General features: G+C 42.0%; 1 protein-coding gene and 1 pseudogene across 1 annotated transcript in view; both read right to left on the bottom strand.

The window, feature by feature from the left end:
• The window catches only part of LOC134480455 (reticulocalbin-1-like), a 105,141-nt pseudogene extending 101,775 nt beyond the window's left edge, over positions 1 to 3,366 (bottom strand).
• LOC134480519 (uncharacterized) overlaps positions 1 to 14,554 on the bottom strand; it is a 41,748-nt gene extending 27,194 nt beyond the window's left edge. Inside the window, exon 1 of the mRNA XM_063268036.1 lies at positions 14,497 to 14,554. The gene's annotated coding sequence lies outside the window, so the exon portion shown is untranslated. The remainder of the gene's footprint in view (positions 1 to 14,496) is intronic.
• Positions 14,555 to 18,782: the final 4,228 nt, after the last annotated feature.

Genomic DNA, 18,782 nt, shown 5'->3' with positions numbered 1-18,782 from the left:
TATACAGTCTCCAAACTAGATAAGGTGGATGAAGCTAAGAAGTTCATTGCTGACAGGAACTGGATATAGATGTCTCTTGAGAGGCACAGCCAGATCATGTCAAATACAGTGGCTAATGCTAGCAGCAAACCATTGAACTGAGAACTGGACCTCAGTTGGAGGAATTATAGAAAGACTGAAAGAGCTGAATGGACTTGCAACCCCATAAGAACAACCATGCCTGCCAAGTAGAATTCCCAGAGACTGAACCACTACCCAAACACTATACAGGGACTGTGCCATGGCTCCTTCTGCATGTGTATCAGAGGATGATCTTCTTGGGCACAAATGGAATGAACAGCCCTTGGTCCTTCCTAGGCTGGGAAAGTGGATGGCTGGTGAAGGGAATACCTTATAGAAGAGGGGGAGGGCGATGGTATTTGGACTTCCTTCTGGAAAACAAGGAACGAAGAACATTTGAATTCAAAATGAAAAATATCCTATTAAAATTCAACAACAACAACATGGTGTTTAGAGTTTCAAATAAAAAAAGCTACAATCAGGAAACAGAGAATTGTATGCCTCTGGTTTTCTTCAAATATGCTCAGGGCACGGGGCGGTTCTGGGCGCAAGCTGGACCAAGCAGGTTCCTACCGTTGAAAGCTCCTCTATTCCTGTTTCCAGAGGAATCATGCAGATTAATATTGGGCCAGAGATGTGGGCAGAGCTGGGCAGAAGTGGCTTTCTGTCCTGTGGTCTCAGGATTATCTGCATTCCTGAGTGTTCAGTACTCTCTGCCACGGGATTTGGTTGCAGGCTTCCCGATTGCTTTAAACTCAATTATACCATGTTTATATGTCCTGGGAGATATTACAGAAAAATTAATGTTTATCCCATTAATTTGTTCAACACTCTCATCCACAGCGTATAATTTAGAGGTAACTATATACTTGACAGCAAGCATACACAGTCGGTAATATATGCATGATGAAGTTGCAATTCACAGAGTTGGAAACACAGTGAACAGTGACTGTGAAACTGCCTTTGAATCTCAGTCTTACTGGGAAGTAATTTTGATGCCCAGTCCCGATGAGAATGCAGAGATCGATCCCTCCCTGATAGCTGTGGAATTTCAGATGTTGACACTGATTATCAATAAAGAAGGTTCTTAGGAGTGAAGAGTTTGAGATTATTACTCTTTTATTCAACAGAATACATCCAATTTACTGGATAGTAACCAGATGCAGGTAGTCAATATATACAGTCTATATCCTTATCAAAATATCAAAATAGAAAAGCAAATGAACAAAACAACAACACATAAATAACAAAACTTCAAATGAATAGAAGGAAAACCAAATAACCAAGATAATCAAAACTCAACGAAACTTTAAATAGAGGAATTGTGTTAAGCATTCTTTTGGTGCTCCTTTTGCAGAATGGATTCATAGCCTGTGGCTTGCCTTGGAGACATAGTAGACAAGCAGTTACTGATGATAATAATCTTTGCAAGAGGAGTGGAAGTAGGTTGTTTTGTTGGAGTGGGGCTATTAAGGAAAAAGCCATGCAATAATGAGTATAAAATACATGAATGATTTGTTTCAAAGTCCTTCCAATGTTGTGAACTGATCTCCATGAAACTCTTCTGGATGACCTATCAGGACAAGTACAAATTTACAAATGCACAGTCTTTCTGGAAGACCAGCAGCTCTTGATTGATGTGCATCAGCACTTCTCTGAGTCCCTCCAAATGTATACACTTGCTGGATAGAGCCGAGATGAAAGTAAGGCCTATTCAATCCAAAGAATTCAAACTAAAGGAGGAAAATGCAGTCCACAATTGCTATGGACATTACAGATGAGATGCAGTAGTGGTGTATTTGCTGTGCACACTTAGTCCTCCTCCTGTAGCACTTCTCTCCAAGGGAGATCTTGTCCTGGTCTGTGTCATGTTCAAGTTTCTGCTGGAGAATTTCAGACCTAGCAGAGCAAGGGAATAAAGGTTTAGTGAGGGGTTGTCAATTCAGCTCTCCCCCTTACATCAGCTCTATTCAGTTGGACAATCCAGCATGACCTGTCAGCTGAGGTCAGTCCCTGCATCTCCAAGTGTCCAAGTGTTGGAGAAGGTACCATGAGATGCTGAGAAGAAGGTATATCCTTTGGTTTTAGGGTGGAATGTTCTATAAATATATGTTAAATCCATTTGTTTCATAACTTCTGTTAGTCTTTCTATGTCTCTGTTTAATTTCTGTTTCCCTGATCTGTCCACTGATGAAAGTGGGGTGTTTAAATCTCCTACTATTATTGTTTGGTGCAATGTATGATTTTTTTGAGCTTTAGAAAGGTTTCTCATTGTTTAGGGACACAACTGCTATATACTTGAAAAATATAGCAATAACCCAGAACATCCGCAGGAAGCTGTGACCATTGGCCACATGAGGATGAGTGTCTTTCAAAATTCATCATGATTTTTGGTAAGATCTTCCCTGTAATTGGTGGCTTGGCTTCCCACAAACATGTTCCAGTTGTCTAGAATCTCCTCCTTGGACAGTATCTCATGCTTGTTTTGTCTGACTCATACACCAGATGCTGGGCCTCAATCTGTGCATGGTCATAGTCCTGAGGGAGGATCCAGTGGTGAATCTCATCCTAGTCCAGCTTCCCATCCTTGTTCAGATCTGGGAAATCATTGAACTGCTCCCCAGACAAAACCCAGTCTGTCTTAGGGCAATTGTCCTCATGGGAAAAAGATGTCCACAATGTACTCATCCTGGTCCACAAAACCATCCCTGTTCTTGTTGATATCCTTCAGGGTTTCCAGAACTACAATCTCCTCATATGTTCTAAATCCTCTTAGTGCAGAAAAGCAATGAACCCGACCTGAGTAGCTGTCAGGTCACCGTCAAGGCCTTAAACCTCCTCTCATCTCGTGGAGGCATCTTTTTGAAGTTGTGATGATCAGAGCTATCTTGGAATTCAGCAAGGTTTCCCAGGTAGTAGCCATAGGTGGCCTGCTTGTATTCTTCCCAGGAGATCTTTTCCTCTATGTCCCTATCATAATCCTTTCAGAGTTTAGTCACATTTTGTTAGATATATATTTTCTGTACCTGTTTGATCCAAACTTTCAGGTCTTCAGTAGTAACAAGGCCGCCTCCATCATTGTCAATTGGATCAACAATTTTCCCCAGCCTCTCCTGCTCTCGTCCAGGATTAGCTATCATAGGTCTTGGAGTCCTCCTTGCCCAGGAAGACCTCATGATCGTATAGGAAGCTGTGCTTGTCCTCTGGAGGCCACTGGCCCTGCTCTGAATCGGGACAAACCATGTGCTCCTTGCTCATCATGCTCTTGGCCCTGAATGCCAGGACCAGTTCCAGCAGCAGCCCATGGGGAGTCCCAGGCTGACACCATGCACCACAATCGCGATCAAAGGGAGGCAGCAGGGAAGTAGGGGTTCAGAGCACCTTAGCTGCTGTCCATCCCCAGAGAGGGCTTTTGTTACATTTCAAATATTATCCCTTTTCCTGGTTTCCCATCCAAAAAAAACCCTTATAACACGCCTCCCCCTTCTACTATAAGGGTCTTACCACACCCACCGAAACATCCAGGTCTACCTGCCTCCCTGTTCTGGATTCCCCTACACTGGGGCATCAAGCCTTGACAAGACCAAGGGCTTCTCCTCCCATTTGTGCCCAAGAAGGCCATCCTCTTCTACATATGCAGCTGTAGCCACGGGTCTGTCCATGTGTACTCTTTCAATGGTGGTTTCAGCCCTGGGAGCTCTGGGTGTTTTTTAGTGTTGTTCTTATGGGGCTGTAAACCCCTTCAGCTCCCTCAATCCTTTCTCTTACTCCTCCATTGGGGACCCTGCTCTTAGATGAATGGTTGGCTGCAAGCATCTGCCTCTGTATTTGTCATGCTCTTTACCCCACTCTTTTGAGCAGATCACCACAGAGCAACAAAGATGTATTGTCTTGGAGTGATGATGTATATACAAATAGATGATTTCTTATTTCCTAATGATGGTTCTATAAGAATTCCTAAAATTAGATTAGTAATTTTAAGCTTTTATAATAGGACTGCTATTATGTTCTTTCTGGTAATCAAAATTGCATTGAGAACCCTGCCATTCTTAAAGTGTCATGAGTGAATTGCTTCTGCAATACCAAGCAGGCATCTACAAATTAGAGCCCATTCTAAGAGAGTATAAACCAATTAACCAAGGTTCATAAAAAGAGAACTAATTATTTACTATAGGTACAAGGACTGAACATAAATAATTGACTAAATTTGCCTATAGGTAATTTTGCTTATTCTTTTCTCATAAAAATTACAGTTTTTAACTCTCCATGAACGTGCAGAGCCAGTGACAGATGGTGATGGTTTATCCTGATGTTTACTCTTCATGGATGTGCATGTAAACATTCTCTGTCGTAAACTGATTATCCAACTTATGATTTGAATTCCTGTGCAAACTTGTGGTGAACTTTTCACCATGTGATGCTGTGTTCAGAAAGATATACAAATGCTGAGGACAAAGAGAGAGAATCTTTTTAGACAGAACTGAACTGAAGAGAACAGAACTCAAGAAGAACTTAGAAGTAAAGGCATAGCGTTGAGAGTAAGGCATTGAGAGTAAGGAAATTATTGTGCCATAAGAGCAAGAGGAAAGGAGATAAGAAGAAGAGAGCAAGGAGAACCTTTTAAACCAAACTTTATGGAGGCAAACTTTTGTAGAAATTTTAGGAAAACTGAAGAACTTAAAAATAAAGGTTAAAATCACTGCTCTTCAGCCTTCAGCCTGGCTCACTGGCTAGCCTCAGCTCTTCAGTCAGGTTCACTGGCTAGCCTCTACTCTTCAGTAAGGCTCACTGGCTAGCCTGTGCTCTACAGTCAGGCTCACTGGCTAGCCTGTGCTCTTCAGTCAGGCTCACTGGCTAGCCTCTGCTCTTCAGTCAGGCTCACTGGCTAGCCTGTGCTCTTCAGTCAGGCTCACTGCCTGGCCTCTGCTCTTCAGTCAGGCTCATTGCCTAGTGTGTCCTCTTCAGCTGGGCTCACTGGCCTATGGGGCCCTAGCACATCACTTAACCATCTGCTCATGACTGCCTGACCACAATGACAACCTGGCTGCACTGACTTCTTAAAGTTGTCCTCTAGAAAGAGCACAAGAAACCAAAGAGAAACACCATAGGGACCTTTTCCAATGGGCTTTTTTCAACCTTAAGTACTTTCGTTATTTCTTTTAAAAAGTGAAATATAATTTCTGTAATTCATATGGCCAAGAGAGCTGTGCAGTAGTCATTGCTTTATGGAATTTGGTGCTAAATCAAAAGATTCCTTTATTCTATTACGATGTTATGTGTATGTTATAAGATGTATCTTTGGAAAACACAACACCAAATTCCTAAAATCTAAATGTTTTAAGATGTCAGCTCATGGAGAAACATAACTGCTTAACTATCTAGACTGGCCTTTTTTGCTATTCTGCAGGTAGTATCAATTTTCCACATTACTTCCATGATTTTCAAGAATGATTAAGAGAAAAAGAAGTTGAACATAATGGCCAGAGAGGGGATTCTGTCAAGTTGTCTTGTGTGGGACAAGATACCAAGCTTTGACTGGTATGCCTAAAACCACCTGTTCCCGAAACTGACAGAACTTACAGAAAATACATACTTTCTTATCATTCCTCTGCCCCGATGGTCAGAGATTTATTGAGCACCTACTACGATCCTAGCACTGTGCATCTAAGGGAGTAATGGTGAATCAAAAACTTAATAAAAAGCTTAATTAAGGAATAAAGAAAAATGAACCATAATTTTGAAACTCAGAATTCAATATAGGCAAAACCACCATTTCTTTTTTTTTTAACTTGAGTATTTCTTATATACATTTTGAGTATTATTCCCTTTCTTGGTTTCCGGGCAAACATCCCCCTCCCCCTTCCCCTTCTTCATGGGTGTTCCCCTCCCCACCCTCCCCCCATTGCCGCCCTCCCCACAACAATCTAGTTCACTGGGGGTTCAGTCTTAGCAGGATCAAGGGCTTCCCCTTCCACTGGTTTTCTTACTAGGATATCCATTGCTACCTATGAGGTCAGAGACCAGGTTCAGTCCATGTATAGTCTTTAGGTAGTGGCTTAGTCCCTGGAAGCTCTGGTTGCTTGGCATTGTTGTACATATGGGGTCTCATGCCCCTTCAAGCTCTTCCAGTTCTTTCTCTGATTCCTTCAACGAGGGTCCTATTCTCAATTCAGTGGTTTGCTGCTGGCATACGCCTCTGTGTTTGCTGTATTCTGACTGTGTCTCTTGGGAGAGATCTACATCTGGCTCCTGTCAGCCAGCACTTCTTTGCTTCATCCATCTTGTCTAATTGGATGGCTGTATATGTATGGGCCACATGTGGGGCAGGCTCTGAATGGGTGTTCCTTCTGTGTCTGTTTCAATCTTTGCCTCTCTATTCCCTGCCAAGGGTATTCTTGTTCCCCTTTTAAAGAAGGAGTGAAGCATTCACATTTTGATCATCTGTCTTGAGTTTCATTTGTTCTAGGCATCTAGGGTAATTCAAGCATTTGGGCTAATAGCTAATAGCCACTTATCAATGAGTGCATACCATGTGTCTTTTTCTGTGAGTGGGTTACCTCACTCAGGATGATACTTTCCAGTTCCAACCATTTGCCTACGAATTTCATAAAGTCATTGTTTTTGATAGCTGAGTAATATTCCATTGTGTAGATGTACCACATTTTCTGTATCCATTCCTCTGTTGAAGGGTATCTGGGTTCTTTCTAGCTTCTGGCTATTATAAATAAGGCTGCAATGAACATAGTGGAGCACGTGTCTTTTTTATATGTTGGGGCATCTTTTGGGTATATGCCCAAGAGAGGTGTAGCTGGATCCTCAGGCAGTTCAATGTCCAATTTTCTGAGGAACCTCCAGACTGATTTCCAGAATGGTTGTACCAGTCTGCAATCCCACCAACAATGGAGGAGTGTTCCTCTTTCTCTGCATCCTCGCCAGCATCTGCTGTCACCTGAGTTTTTGATCTTAGCCATTCTCACTGGTGTGAGGTGAAATCTCAGGGTTGTTTTGATTTGCATTTCCCTTATGACTAAAGATGTTGAACATTTCTTTAGGTGTTTCTCAGACATTCGGCATTCCTCAGCTGTGAATTCTTTGTTTAGCTCTGAACCCCATTTTTTAATAGGGTTATTTGTCTCCCTGCGGTCTAACTTCTTGAGTTCTTTGTATATTTTGGATATAAGGCCTCTATCTGTTGTAGGATTGGTAAAGATCTTTTCACAATCTGTTGGTTGCCGTTTTGTCCTAACCACAGTATCCTTTGCCTTACAGAAGCTTTGCAGTTTTATGAGATCCCATTTGTCGATTCTTGATCTTAGAGCATAAGCCATTGCTGTTTTGTTCAGGAAATTTTTTCCAGTGCACATGTGTTCCAGATGCTTCCCTAGTTTTTCTTCTATTAGTTTGAGTGTATCTGGTTTGATGTGGAGGTCCTTGATCCACTTGGACTTAAGCTTTGTACAGGGTGATATGCATGGATGGATCTGCATTCTTCTACACGTTGACCTCCAGTTGAACCAACACCATTTCCTGAAAATGCTATCTTTTTTCCATTGGATGGTTTTGGCTCCTTTGTCAAAAATCAAGTGCCCATAGGTGTGTGGGTTCATTTCTGGGTCTTCAATTCTGTTCCATTGGTGTATCTGTCTGTCTCTGTACCAATACCATGCAGTTTTTATCACTATTACTCTGTTATACTGCTTGAGTTCAGGGATAGTGATTCCCCCTGAAGTCCTTTTATTGTTGAGGATAGTTTTAGCTATCCTGGGTTTTTGAATTGGATTGGTATTTTGATGGGGATTGCATTGAATCTGTAGATCGCTTTTGGTAAAATGGCCATTTTTACTACATTAATCCTGCCAATCCATGAGCATGGGAGATCTTTCCATCTTCTGAGGACTTCTTCAATTTCTTTCTTCAGAGTCTTGAAGTTCTTATTGTACAAATCTTTTACTTGCTTGGTTAAAGTCACACCGAGGTACTTTATATTATTTGGGTCTTTATATTATTTGGGTCTATTAGGAAGGGTGTCGTTTCCCTAATTTCTTTCTCGGCTTGTTTCTCTTTTGTGTAGAGGAAGGCTACTGATTTATTTGAGTTAATTTTATACCCAGCCACTTTGCTGAAGTTGTTTATCAGCTTTAGTAGTTCTCTGGTGGAACTTTTGATATCACTTAAATATACTATCATATCATCTGCAAATAGTGATATTTTGACTTCTTCTTTTCTGATCTGTATCCCCTTGACCTCCTTTTGTTGTCTGATTGCTCTGGCTAGAACTTCAAGAACTATATTGAATGAGTAGGGAGAGAGTGGGCAGCCTTGTCCAGTCCCTGATTTTAGTGGGATTAGTTCAAGTTTCTCTCCATTTAGTTTAATGTTAGCAACTGGTTTGCTGTATATGTCTTTTACTATGTTTAGGTATGGGCCTTGAATTCCTATTCTTTCCAGGACTTTTATCATGAAGGGGTGTTGAATTTTGTCAAATGCTTTCTCAGCATCTAATGAAATGATCATGTGGTTTTGTTCTTTCAGTTTGTTTATATAATGGATCACGTTGATGGTTTTTCGTATATTAAACCATCCCTGCATGCCTGGGATGAAGCCTACTTGATCATGGTGGATGATTGTTTTGATGTGCTCTTGGATTCGGTTTGCCAGAATTTTATTGAGTATTTTTGCGTCGATATTCATAAGGGAAATTGGTCTGAAGTTCTCTTTCTTTGTTGGGTCTTTGTGTGGTTTAGGTATAAGAGTAATTGTGGCTTCATAGAAGGAATTCGGTAGGGCTCCATCTGTTTCAATTTTGTGGAATAGTTTGGATAATATTGGTATGAGGTCTTCTATGAAGGTCTGATAGAATTCTGCATTAAACCCGTCTGGACCTGGGCTCTTTTTGGTTGGGAGACCTTTAATGACTGCTTCTATATCCTTAGGAGTTATGGGGTTGTTTAACTGGTTTATCTGTTCCTGATTTAACTTCGGTACCTGGTATCTGTCTAGGAAATTGTCCATTTCCTGCAGATTTTCAAGTTTTGTTGAATATAGGCTTTTATAGTAAGATCTGATGATTTTTTGAATTTCCTCTGAATCTGTAGTTATGTCTCCCTTTTCATTTCTGATTTTGTTAATTTGGATACACTCTCTGTGTCCTCTCGTTAGTCTGGCTAATGGGTTATCTATATTGTTGATTTTCTCAAAGAATCAACTTTTGGTTCTGTTGATTCTTTCTATTGTCCTTTTTGTTTCTACTTGGTTGATTTCAGCTCTGAGTTTGATTATTTCCTGCCTTCTACTCCTCCTGGGTGTATTTGCTCCTTTTTGTTCTAGAGCTTCTGGGTGTGCTGTCAAGCTGCTGACATATGCTCTTTCCTGTTCCTTTCTGCAGGCACTCAGCGCTATGAGTTTTCCTCTTAGCACAGCTTTCATTGTGTCCCATAAGTTTGGGTATGTTGTACCTTCATTTTCATTAAATTCTAAACAGTCTTTAATTTCTTTCTTTATTTCTTCCTTGACCAGGTTATCATTGAGTAGAGCATTGTTCAATTTCCACGTATATGTGTGCATTCTTCCCTTATTGTTATTGAAGACTAGATTTAGGCCGTGGTGGTCCGATAGCACGCATGGGATTATTTCTATCTTTCTGTACCTGTTGAGGCCCGTTTTTTGACCAATTATATGGTCAATTTTGGAGAAAGTACCATGAGGAGCTGAGAAGAAGGTATATCCTTTTGCTTTAGGATAGAATGTTCTATAAATATCTGTTAAGTCCATTTGGCTCATGACTTCTCTTAGTCTGTCTACGTCTCTGTTTAATTTCTGTTTCCATGATCTGTCCATTGATGAGAATGGGGTGTTGAAGTCTCCTACTATTATTGTGTGAGGTGCAATGTATGTTTTGAGCTTTAGTAAGCTCATACATTTACGTATGTAGGTGCCCTTGTATTTGGGGCATAGATATTTAGGATTGAGAGTTCATCTTGGTGGATTTTTCCTTTGATGAATATGAAGTGTCCTTCCTTATCTTTTTTGATGACTTTTAGTTGAAAATAGATTTTATTTGATATTAGAATGGCTACTCCAGCTTGCTTCTTCTGACCATTTGCTTGGAAAGTTGTTTTCCAGCCTTTCACTCTGAGGTAGTGTCTGTCTTTGTCTCTGAAGTGTGTTTCCTGTAGGCAGCAGAATGCAGGGTCCTCATTGCGTATCCAGTTTGTTAACCTATGTCTTTTTATTGGGGAGTTGAGGCCATTGATGTTGAGAGATATTAAGGAATAGTGATTATTGCTTCCTGTTATATTCATATTTGGATGTGAGGTTATGTTTGTGTGCTTTTCTTCTCTTTGTTTTGTTGCCAAGAAGATTAGTTTCTTGCTTCTTCTAGGGTATAGCTTGCCTCCTTGTGTTGGGCTTTACCATTTATTATCCTTTGTAGTGCTGTATTTGTAGAAAGATATTGTGTAAATTTGGTTTTGTTATGGAATATCTTGGTTTCTCCATCTATGCTAATTGAGAGTTTTCTAGGATACAGTAACCTGGGTTTGCATTTGTGTTCTCTTAGTGTCTGTGTGACGTCTGTCCAGGATCTTCTGGCTTTCATAGTTTCTGGCGAAAAGTCTGGTGTAATTCTGATAGGTCTGCCTTTATATGTTACTTGACCTTTTTCCCTTACTGCTTTTAATATTCTTTCTTTATTTTTTGCGTTTGGTGTTTTGACTATTATGTGACGGGTGGTGTTTTTTTTCTGGTCCAAACTATTTGGAGTTCTGTAGACTTCTTATATGCCTATGGGTATCTCCTTTGTTAGGTTAGGGAAGTTTTCTTCTATGATTTTGTTGAAGATATTTACTGGTCCTTTGAGCTGGGAGTCTTCACTCTCTTCTATACCCATTATCCTTAGGTTTGATCTTCTCATTGAGTCCTGGATTTCCTGTATGTTTTGGACCAGTAGGTTTTTCCGCTTTACATTATCTTTGACAGTTGAGTCAATGATTTCTATGGAATCTTCTGCTCCTGAGATTCTCTCTTCCATCTCTTGTATTCTGTTGGTGAAGCTCGTATTTACAGCTCCTTGTCTCTTCTTTTGGTTTTCTATATCCAGGGTTGTTTCCATGTGTTCTTTCTTGATTCCTTCTATTTCCATTTTTAATTCCTTCAACTGTTTGTGTTTTCCTGGAACTCTTTCAGGGATTTTTGTGACTCCTCTGTATGGGCTTCTACTTGTGTATTTATGATTTCCTGGAATCCTTTCAGGGATTTTTGTGACTCCTCTCTATGGGCTTCTACTTGTTTATTTATGTTTTCCTGGAATTCTTACAGGGATTTTTGCGATTCCTCTCTGTAGGCTTCTACTTGTTCTCTAAGGGAGTTCTTCATGTCTTTCTTGAAGTCCTCCAGCATCATGATCAAATATGATTTTGAAACTAGTTCTTGCTTTTCTGGTGTGTTTGGATATTCCGTATTTGCTTTGGTGGGAGAATTGGGCTCCGATGATGCCATGTAGTCTTGGTTTCTGTTGCTTGGGTTCCTGCGCTTGCCTCTCGCCATCAGATTATCTCTAGTGTTACTTTGTTCTGCTATTTCTGAGAGTGGCTAGACTGTCCTATAAGCCTGTGTGTCAGGAGTGCTGTAGACCTGTTTTCCTGTTTTCTTTCAGCCAGTTATGTGGACAGAGTGTTCTGCTTTCGGGCGTGTAGTTTTCCCTATCTACAGGCCTTCAGCTGTTCCTGTGGGCCTGTGTCTGGTGTTCACCACGCAGGTCACTTGCAGTGGAAAATTTGGCATTACCTGTGGTCCCGAGGCTCAAGTTTGCTCATGGGGTGCAGACTACGAGCTCTCCGCGGGGCAGCAACCAGGAAGATCTGTGCCGCCCTTTCCGGGAGCCTCTGTGCACCAGGGTTCCAGATGGCGTTTGGTGTTTTCCTCTGGCATCAGAGATGTGTGCAGAGTGTAGTCTCTTCTGGTTTCCCAGGCGTGTCTGCCTCTCTGAAGGTTTAGCTGTCCCTCCCACGGGATTTGGGTGCAGAGAACTGTTTATCCGGTCTGTCCCTTCAGGTTCCGGCAGTGTCTCAGGCGCAGAGGTCCTGCCGCTCCTGGGCCCTCCCCCACCAATACCACCATTTCTTTAACTGGTGATTTCTGAAAACTTCATCATTTTTTCCATGGGCTTCTACAGTAATGATACTCAGTCTCAGTTTTGTAAGACACAAACAGGCAACTCACACTTCTTTCTTGGCTCCCACAACTGTCAAAGGGAACAACACTGTTGCTGTCCATTGTGCTTCCCTATCAATCCTGCTATGGATGGTAATAAATTCCAGTCCTTTAAATATGTAAACAGGCCACCACGTGAGGGGAAAGTTGTTATAATTACCCAAACCGGTATACTCTCTAAAATTTTCACGTACATTTTACTGATATCACAAAGCAAATTCACCACAAATATTTAACCAATGAAAACAGAAATATTGAATGGCTCTGCAAATAGGATCAATAATCACATTCACTTGAAAACAACTATCATGGAAACAAACGACGTAATAGGAGAAAAGATACATCACTGAAAGATACAGAAGCAGCAAAAAAGACACTACATTTCTTGGTTTAAAAGTTAGGTGATACACTTGATCTTTAAAGACAGGCAATGTACTTGATCTTTAAGCCCTTCAACTGTGCCCTCTCTACGTAGAAACTGCAGTAATGACAATCTTTTGTAAGATTTATTTATTTATATGTGAGACAATGCAGCTGTCTTCAGACACACAAGAAGAGGGCATCAGTACTCCTTACAGATGGTTGTGAGCCACCATGTGGTTGCTGGGATTTGAATTCAGGACCTCTGGAGGAACACTTGGTGCTCTTACCCACTGAGCCATCTCTCCAGCCCTCACAATGGCCTCTTACACAGCATCACAGTGGTCTATTTCACTAGATGGCTCCAGGGTGATAACAGAGAAACTTTCACAGTTCCTGAGCACTTCTGAGTTCAAATACCACCAGTGCCAACTCTGTGCTGTTGGCACATTCTGACCTGTCTCCTAAGGGATGTCAGCCACAAAAGGGACGGGTTAGCACCACACAGCATTCACTGCCCAATCGTAAAAACCCCCTCGATTCTGAAAAAGCCACATTCCATGCTTGCTCCATATTTGAGGAAGCCAAATGGCTGATCTGGCTCAAGGCTCCTCTTTTCTTAGCTCATCAACTTTCTTTTTCCTGTTCTTGTCACATTTTTTATGCTGCAACTACACTGCAATGTGTGAAGGAAACCACCATAAACTCTGGGTGCCACCTCTTGAAATTTAAAATTCACAAAACAATTCATGGCTTTCTAATCAGCACCATGGAAAATAAACAAAAACAAGCAAAACCATTCCAAAGGAACTTGCTGATCTGGAGGTCTGCTTATAGCAGGCAGGAAAGAATTAAATCATGCAGAACTGTAATCTCTCAGAGCTTTGGAGGCTAAAAAAGAGGAAATCTCTGTTTATGTTCCCTTTTTCCGCGTAATTGAAGGAGGGTATTTTACATCCTCCAAATACAATCTCTTGCAAGGGGCAACCAATTACAAAGTAGATCAGAAGAAATCTATTAAATAAAAATTCATTGCCTGAGGTTTTAAGGAAATATTTTCTCATGATCCCTGTCCTTTAACATACAATAGAAACATTACAGGGAGTGTGCCACCAGGCTAAGCTGCCTCTGAAAAGCCTGTCCTGCCCTGGCAGGTACAGGCCATTTAATTCCACATCAACTGGAGAGGTGTGACAGCCCCAAGTTGCTCTGGGGATGTCAGAGCACAGCTCTCATGCACACTCCAGAGCACCTCTCCACTCTTTCCCAATGCCATAGGCTTTCCAATCCCTACTTCAGCTCTCCATACATCCCTGAACACTCCCTTCCCCTACCCAATGGGCTCACTTTGCATTGCCTCCTTCTGCCACTGCTTTCCCAGGGCTGGAGTGGGGGCTGCCCAGAAGGAGCCTAAGGAGGGACGCGGGTCTCCTACCTACCTTGATGATGCTGCTCTTAGGGTGCAGCCCGCCCTGCTTGAGGCTTGCTGTCCCTGGGGAGCAGACCGGAGGTCGGCAGGGGTCCGCGCGGGCGCCAGGCCTCCAGGTCCCCTGGCAGGACTAGCCTTGGGTTCTTCCCTGGAAACTGCAGGGTGGAGTCGCCATTGGAAACCCCGCCACTGTCTTAGCGCGCCCTCCCGTGGCCGAGGTGACCCCCAACCCCGTTACCGCCCCCTTCTCTGTCAGCTTCTTCTGATTTTTCTTTTCTTTTTTTTCTTTTCTCTTTTCGTTCGCGACGTGGCGCCTGCGAAGAGCTCGTCTCCAGGAAGGAGGACATCGTGCAGGCAGAATCGCCTCTGGGCCCTGCTGGGGTCGGAGAGGGAGAGAGAGGAGTCAGCTTGGGCGGAGGCGCCCCGGCTGCTGGCACCCGCGGAAGGAAAACTCGCCCAGGCACACGCGCTGCTGCGGGCGCGAAATATAACGCGCGCCCGGTCCCCTCAGGCCCCGCGCTCACCCACGAGCTCCGCGTGCCCTGAGGCCCGGCTCGGGCGCGGTCGAGCTGCGGGGTGGGAAGGACACGTGTGCCCACTCCGTGGCGCAGACAACACCGGGAGGCAGGACACGGGGAGGCGTGTGGTGTGGAGCTCCGGGCTCTGCTCTGGCCAGTCAGTCCCCTCTCAGGGCTTGGCGGAGGCCGGGGCGGCTTCTTCGGGCCTCCAGGCCCACCGTGACCAACCCGCGGCCATCACCTCTGGAGCTTCCAGGTGCCCCAGGCTGGAGACTTGGGCATGGCGATTGTGGTTGCCACTCTCCTAGGCCGGCTCAGCAGGGCACAAGCCACCACCTGCTGTCCTCACCTGAAGGCATCCTGATGGGGCTGAGAGCCCACATCCAGCATGCGAGCCTCAGTGCTCAGGGCCATGGTCTTGGGTCTGCACCTTGTTGCCAGCCCCTCACACATATGGCAGCATCACACATATGGCTCCTTCTACCAACCGCCACTAATCACCATTTGCACATTCCATCACAGTGTTGTCAAGAAGAAAGATTGCAAACAATCACGAAAAGAATGAAATTTAAAATCTTTTTTATCAGGTTGGAGAGATGGCTTGGTGGTTAAAGCGCTGCTTCTCCATTGCTCCCAAGTTCAATTCCCAGCAACCGCATTGTGACCTACAACTATCTGTAGTGGGATCCAATGCCCTCTTCTGTCTGAAGCTCTCTTCTGACAGGCAGGCACACTCGCAGAGTGTTCATGTACATAAATAAATAAATCTTTAAAAATAAAACCTTCTAATCAGTTAACGTATCTACATCTAGAAGCTAGAAAATGGTCACAGCAATATTAAAAATAATTCAGAAATGGTAAAGGGGTGTATGAGAGTCACAAAATTCACTGGGCAACATGGTGTATGCCTGGAATCCCAACACTCACAAGGCTGAGGTAGGTGGATTGCCTTGACTTCAAGGCTAGACTAAAGTGTGAGACCTTATATTAGAAAACAAAACAGTTGCGGGGGGGATGGAGAGAGAGACAGAGAGACAGAAGAGACAGAAGAGACAGAGAGGGAGACAGAGACAGAGAGGGAGACAGAGACAGAGAGACAGAGATAGAGAGAGACAGAAACAGAGAGAGAGCTCGATGTCATTTCCTGCACTGATGGCAAGCTACTGAAGACTGTGAATGTCTCCTACCAAGCACAGAGAGTGCTAATGACAGAATGGGTTTCTTATTAAGATATCATAAACTATAGATGGAAAAGTAAAGGAATGTATAATAATTAAAAGAGAAATCAGACATTGGAAATCCTAAATTTAGAAGACTGTATATGTTGAAGTCATAGGGGAGGGGATGAGACAATGTGGGGAGAGAAAAATCAGAATAAATTATATATGCATATAAAATGTTAACTAAGAGCAACCAATTAAAAGAGAAAAGCAGGTTTATTTTACAATGAAATTGAGTTCCCATATGACATTATGTAACATTTTGTAAATTGATTATATGAATTATCTGCAATAAAAAATCAATTGTTATTAAAGATGTGGTTGTGTTTATATTAATTAGAAATGTTTTAAATTCTTTTTATTTATTTGCTTATTTATTGATTGAATTTTTTTAAGATAGGGTTTTCCTATATAGACCAGGTTGACCTCAAAAAACAGATCCACCTGCTTATGCCTTCAAAGAGTTAGGATCAAAAGTGTATACTCACACATGAAAGTTACATTCTTAAAGTGATAAAAAAGAAAGTACAGTTATCAACTTGGTACAATTATTGAACAGTGATCAAGTGAATGGAAATATCAGAAACACATTTAAGGCATTAGGTCACTGTTGTTAAAAGGATCTTGAGTGGCATATATAATTCAAATCATCCAGGAGACACATTTCGAAAAAAAACAAGAAACTGGGTAAAGATGGATTGAATTTTTTAATCTATTAAAAATTTTAAAGTGCATTCGATATGAAAGCTGTAAGTGATATACTTCACATTTTTGCTTATATACCATCTTCAATTTTATGTGCATTCTGCAAATATTGTCCATGTTTATACAGGCTCTTAATATTTCCCCATGACTGATAACATTCACAGAAATCATATTGAGCAAAATGTATATGTTGACGTATAATAGAATTGTATTCTACACAGTATAGCATAGAAATATGTATATATAACTTCCCATATATGTGTGTATATACATATGTAAATGGCTCAAGAAAATGAGTATCACTTTATCATTGTAGTATTATTTTCATCAAAATCCTGAGAACATTGAAATGGCATCAAATACTGACCAGATTGGCAAAAAAAAAAAAAAAAAAAGAAAAGAAAAAAAACTCCAAAAAATAAAACTCTTATAAAGAATCTAACAATACTAGGAAAAGATGCAAAAATATTAAAGTCTCAATGAAAAAAAAACCCAGATGAAATACTGTATATTTTCTCAACTCTAGGATAATGTATTTTTGTACAACTATCAATAAAAGGCCTGAATTTTGAAGAATTCAAAAGTAGTGCAGTATAATTATGCAGTGGTCAGTACTGTTGCATACCATTTTACATAACTGCATACACTGTCATTCTTTTGTTCCGTGGTCTAGCAACGAACTCGGGTAGATTTAAAAATAAACCTTTGGATATTAGTACAGTAAGTAATTCTCCCTGAAGGAAAAACCAGACACCAAGAACCTAGACCACTGCTGTTCAGGAGAAATTTCTAGATGATAGAAATATTCTATATCTGCTGTGTTTCTGGCTATGGATTCTGGCTGGCTGTTTGCCTCCTGGTTTGCCTGCTGTGACTAAAGAGGCAGATTTTAGTTCTAAGTTCAGTTCATCTCAAATAGCCATGTGTGACCAGTGGGTGCCATTTGGACAGTGTAGCCACAGAAAACTGAAGCAGTGTAACCAAAGACTCACCTAGGAGTCAGTTGACCTCCTAGAAGGTGACTAGGGAAAACGTTGGCAATGATAGCCTCTTGGGGAGCTTACCTTCACCAAAAGCAAACTGTGAATCCATTACCTATGGGGAAGGGGAGGGGGGAGGGGGATGTTTGCCTGGAAACCGGAAAGGGAATAACACTCGAAATGTATATAAGAAATACTCAAGTTAACAAAAAAAAAAAAAAAAGAAAATATCATCCTGAGTGAGTTAACCCAATCACAGAAACACACACATGGTATGCACTCATTGATAAGTGGATATTAGCCCAAATGCTGGAATTCCCCAAGATTCACAGACCAAATCAAATTCAGGAAGGATGATCAAAATACTGATGCTTCACTCCTTCCTTTAAAGGAGAAGAAGAATCACTATTGAAGGGATAGGGAGGCAAAGTTCAGAACAGAGCCTGGAGGAATGGCCATTCAGAGTCTACTCCACGAGTGGCCTATACACATACAGTCTTCAAACTAGATAAGGTGGATGAAGCTGAGAGGTGCAGGCTGACAGGAACTCGATATAGATGTCTCCTGAGAGGCACAGCCAGATCATGTCAAATACAGTGGCAAATGCTAGCAGCAAACCATTGAACTGAGAACTGGATATCAGTTGGAGGAATTACAGAAAGATTGAAAGAGCTGAAGGGACTTGCAACCCCATAAGAACAACCATGCCTGCCAAGCAGAGATCCCAGAGACTAAACCACTACCCAATCACTATACAGGGACTGTGCCATGGCCTCATCTGCATGTGTATCAGAGGATGGTCTTCTTGGGCACAAATGGAATGAGCAGCCCTTGGTCCTGCCTAGGCTGGGAAAGTGGATGGCTGGTGAAGGGAATACCTTATAGAAGAGGGGGAGGGCGATGGTATTCAGACTTATTTCTGGAAAACAAGGAAGGAATAACATTTGAATTCAAAATGAAAAACTATCCAATTAAAATTCAACAACAACAAAATGGTGTTTAGAGCTTCAAAAAAAAAAAGCCACAATCAGGAAACAGAGAATTGTATGCTTCTGGTTTTCTTCAAATATGCTCAGGGCCCGGGTCAGTACTGGGCCCAGGCTGGACCAAGCAGGTTCCTGCAGCTGACTGCTCCTCTATTCCTGTTTCCAGAGGCATCATGCAGATTAATATAGGGCCAGAGATGTGGGCAGAGCTGGGCAGAAGTGGCTTTCTGTCCTGTGGTCTCAGGATTATCTGCATTCCTGGGTGTTCAGCACTCTCTGCCACAGAATTTGGGTGCAGGCTTCCCGATTGCTTT

The sequence above is a fragment of the Rattus norvegicus genome, chromosome 9 (assembly GCF_036323735.1).
Source record: "Rattus norvegicus strain BN/NHsdMcwi chromosome 9, GRCr8, whole genome shotgun sequence".
NCBI classification, from domain to species: Eukaryota; Metazoa; Chordata; class Mammalia; order Rodentia; family Muridae; genus Rattus; species Rattus norvegicus.
The sequence above is the reverse complement of the archived record's forward strand: the minus strand, read 5'-3'. Positions and strand labels throughout refer to the sequence as shown.